Source organism: Manis pentadactyla, chromosome 6, assembly GCF_030020395.1.
Source record: "Manis pentadactyla isolate mManPen7 chromosome 6, mManPen7.hap1, whole genome shotgun sequence".
In the NCBI taxonomy this organism is placed as follows: Eukaryota; Metazoa; Chordata; class Mammalia; order Pholidota; family Manidae; genus Manis; species Manis pentadactyla.
The window spans coordinates 16889595-16894228 of record NC_080024.1 but is presented as its reverse complement, the minus strand read 5'-3'; positions in this window follow the sequence as shown (position 1 = coordinate 16894228).

Sequence of the window (4634 nt, the reverse complement as noted above, 5' to 3'; positions counted from 1 at the left end):
CATGCATTCTCAGGTTTCTCTGATATGGTGGGGAAGTGGGCAGGTCTGGGCCCTGGGAGCATGGGATTGTGGGATCTCAGGTCACTCAGCCTCACTTGACACAAGAGATATGGAGTTCAGGAGCTGTAGTTGAATTTGTATCTGGTGGGAGGCTACAGTGGTTGGGGATGACACAAAGGTGCTCCAAGCTCCTGATGGCCAGTCCAGAGACAGAACTGGCCCCTGTGCAAGCAGAACCTGACCTGGCAATCAGGTTGTCTGCCTGTCACATCTGAAGGCCCCTGCTGTACTCACAGTGCCAACATCTAAGCGGCCACAAGCCCTGCCCACCATCCTCTGCCCTAGCTAATGGACACCCAGCTCAAGATTAGGTGACTGGTAGATGACCAGAGATCACGGCTTTTGGGCCCCACTGAGATAGATGTTCAGAGTTGGTCAAATCTTGGGCTTCTCAGGATCTTGAGTGGGAAGTAAGGGAAAGACATCTGAATTGGCAGCATCTGAAAGTGGACAAGGAAAGACAGGTGGAAGACCAAAGATCTGAGTCAATTTGCTGAGGGCCTTGGGACTCCTTCATCTCTGTTATCACTGACTCTTGATGTGGATTTGTGAGGTCTGGCTGTACTGGGATTCAGGTTCCTGAAGTCTTAGGCTCCCTTCATGCACCCTGTGTATCTTTATGTGATCCCTTAACTCAGTCCTTAATGTTGGAAGTGTGGAAAGGCAGAACCTACTGCCTGTGCTCTTTTGTGAATTTGTGTGCACTCTGTACATGTGCTGAGAGTCCAGAGCAGGGCACAGAGTCCCTTTTTTTTCTCATTGTGTCTCCTACTCATTCTGCCCTGCACTGATTGGGCTCTGCTTCCCTTGCTTCCTCGCTGTTCTTCATTCTCCCCTGGTCTTGTTATTCTCCACCCAGCCCCAGGGTCCTGGCTCTCAGCAGGTTGGTTCCACCCAGTCTCCCTTTCCGGGAGATGTTCGGGCTCCTCACACTCGAGAGCCCTCTGATAGTGAGTGCACTGCTGCAGTGTGTGCTTGTGCTGACAGTGGGCTCATCAAACACTCCCTCCAACTAACTCAGCTTAACAGGGTGGGGGGGTAAGCACCTGCCCTGAAAAGGGGATGTGGAGGGGAGAGAAGCCCATGTCCTCACCCTTAGGCTAACACCTTTCACCTGCTCAAGCTGAGCTGACTGTGCTAATGTACCTTGAAGCCTTAGAGCCAGCCGGAGCAGCTCATGTCTGCTGTCCTGCACCAGCCTCCATCTCTGTTGACCCAAATCCCCAAGGAAAATCCCGAAGGAGACTCTGCTGCTCTGGAGGGGCGAACATGCCTGTTTGCAGTCCTGAGTCTGTCCCGGTACCTTCATCTAGACCCAGCACTGCAACCAGTCTGTGCTCAGAGCTCCTGTTCAAGAGGTGAACTGACAAGAGGACTGGTTGGGCTCAGCCATTGGCGGGAATGGGAGATTCTCCTCAAGCCTGCCTGAGCTCCATGCTCTCCCTGTCTGGCTTCCTTACCAGACCCTCCCTGCCCTGAGTGAGGCCTTTCTCTGGAACCTTCAATCCTCCTACTGGGCTTAGGATCCTTCTTCCTGCTGAGGCCAACCCTTGTTGACCAGAGTTTCCCTATCCCAGCGATGTGATGAGATCTGAGGGCTTGGGTCTCTCTACTGAGGAGCAATGACAGGGTCTTCCACTAGGCCAGTTAGCAGGTTGGTGTTGCTAGTTCCCCCATTGTTGAGATAGAGTGAGAAGAGTACAATGTAGTGCCTTTCACAAAGCCCAGGGTTCATCTTACAGGGCTATCCTTTAAAGTTATCTGTAAGGGTGAAGGCACTGGGGGGAGGGGTGAGCACGTAGGACACTGATGACGTGCCAAAGTCCCCGGCTCCTGCCCCCTCCCAACCTGAAAAATGTGCCTTAGGCTAGCCAATCCTCACGCCGCTGTAAATCTAAGCTCTGCCTCCCCCTACCTTCTTTAAAAACATGCTGCCTGCCCTGCTGAGTGTAACTTCCCTGGCCTGTGATAGCCAGACCGCAGAACATCACCTGGGAATTTGCATTCAAATAAACTACCTGGCCTTTTGTTGCCTCTCTTGGCCTGCTTATTTCGGCTAGAATTTATCTTACATTATCTGTGTGTGTGAAAAGTATTCTTTCTTTTATGATATGGTGATGATAGAAGGTAGTGGGTTTTGTTTTACTTTATGTTAAAGTTTGAACTTAAATTAAAACTGGGCAATTCTAACTGGGACCTCAAGATTTTTCTTTGCAATTTTGCTGCTGAAGTCTGTGAAATATACAAATCTGGCCCCCCTCTGGGATCTCTAAAGCCTTATAACAAACTTAGCAAATCAGGAAGATGTGTCCAGCCCTCCTAAGAGGGGCTGACAGTGGCTGGGCACACCTTTCTGTCCTTACTCCTTGCCATGGGACTAAGTAGTGTTCTTCAGATGTGCTCCATGGCCCCAGTACCAGTCATTAGGGACACTGAATATTCTTAATACAGTCAGTTTGAACAGAAAGTGCAACTCAAAGTGACATAAACCAAACAAAACAATTTAATCTAAATAAAATTAAATAAACTTTAAAATTAGATTATTTAAAAATTAAAAATAAAAAATTTAAAAAATTTAAATCACCAACTCATGACAAGTCCATGACCACAGCTGGCTAAGATATGGCTTGATTCTGACTGCAGAAGGCTCTACTTCCTTTCGGTTGACTCCATCTCAGGTCCGTGGTGGCCTGGGAAGCTCCCAGCCTCCCATCATGATGCACTTGGTCTAGCGGGAGGAAGTTTACTTACAGAAGTCCCAGAGTGGGTCTTAGTGGCCCAACCGTCCAGACTGAGGCAATGTGCTTCTCCAGAAAAGGTGGCTGAGGGAACAGAATGAGTTCATGACTTAGATCATGTGTCTTAACCCTGGAGCTCAGAGCCTAAAGTATAGGGGCTAAAGTGATATTCCCACAGCAGTGTACATTTACCACAAAAGGGTGGGCTAGACGCTGAGGGCTGGTTCCTCCCCTTCTCTCAAATCAAACTCTTTGTCTCCCCACATAGACATTCTTCTGTCCCTTCAGGAGCAGCTCTTGGTTGGGCAATGCAGCCGTCTCCCTGACCAGTCTCGGAATACCCCTCCTCATCTCTCAAGTCTGTGTGCCATCTGGCTGCCAAGGGAAATTTCTTTTGTGATCGTGTCCCTTAGGTGTCTTAAAAATTATCTACCCAAGGTTCAACCTCCTTTGTTTGGTATCTCAGCCCTTTACAATCAGTCCTAAATCCATCCTTAGAGCCTAACCTTATTCCCATTCCGCCCTTCCTCTCCCCACCCAACCACACACGCCCAAACTCTGTCAATACAAATTCTGGTCATTCCACAAATACATCACTGAATTCTCAAGCTGCCGTGTCGTCAGGGTGTCTCCTTTACTTAGGCAATACCTCCTTGGAGATCCAATTCTGAGGTCATCTCTTCTGTGACCTCCCTTGACTCTCAGAGGGCGGAGCTAGTTACACCTTCCTCACTGCTTCCTGGGCACTTTGCTTTTCAAGGTTGTTTTTCCAAAAATGTTACTTAAACATTTTTTTTCACAAATAACACATAGATACGTTCTCACAGTAAAGATTCAAATATTTAAAATTATGCCAACACTCCCTTCGTTGTTTCTCCCAATTCCAGTCCCCTCTACAGGGATGAGTATCCTGCCAGACATATTTCTGAGTTTACATCTATCCATCCATCTACAGAAATAGTCTTTCATCCTCCACAAATGGTACCCTGCTTTCTGTATTGTGCTGCAGCTCTTTTACCTTATGTTCAAAGAGCTTTCTTTGACTTTATTTTCCAGTCCTAATATTACTTTTTTTTTTCTTAGCAATCACCCTCCCCCAAGAAATAAACTTCTTTTGTTAATTTTATATCTTATATAACAAACATGTATACATCACTTACTTTGTGCCAAGCACGTTATGACTCAAAGCCCATGCAATCCTCATGACAACCTATGACATAGGTTTGATATTATACATTGTTCAGATGAGAAGACTGCAGTACAGAGAGATTAAATAATTTATCTAGTTGCATTCCTAGTAAGTAGTGTAGCCAGGATTGGGACTCCAGAAGTCTGATTCCAGAGTCTGTGCCCCTACTGCTATACTATATCACCATGTTACCTCTCCTCTGTTCTTCAAATATGTCTGCTGACACTATTTGTGTCTGTTGAGTAGTGCATCCCAGTACCAGGACACTTTTGGAAACGACAATCACATTTTTGTTTGTTTCCAACCACTTTAAATCTCTGAGATTTCTTGTCATTTTTTTTCAGTGAAAACATTCTTCATTGGTAAGCAGATACTTAAAAGTTTACAGTGATGTAATTGTAGATTAATGATACCAAAAAATATATATATATAGCTTACCAAGGGATATTATTAGGGTGATGGAAATGTTCTAAAACTGGATTGTTGAAATGGTTGTACAACTGTAACGTGTACTAAAAATCATTGAATTGTGCATGCATTTAAATGGGTGAATTTATGGCATGTGAATCATACATAATAAAGTTGAGTATGAAAATTATAAAGAAAAAAAAAGTTTACAGTGACTACATCAATAGAAAAATTCAGGA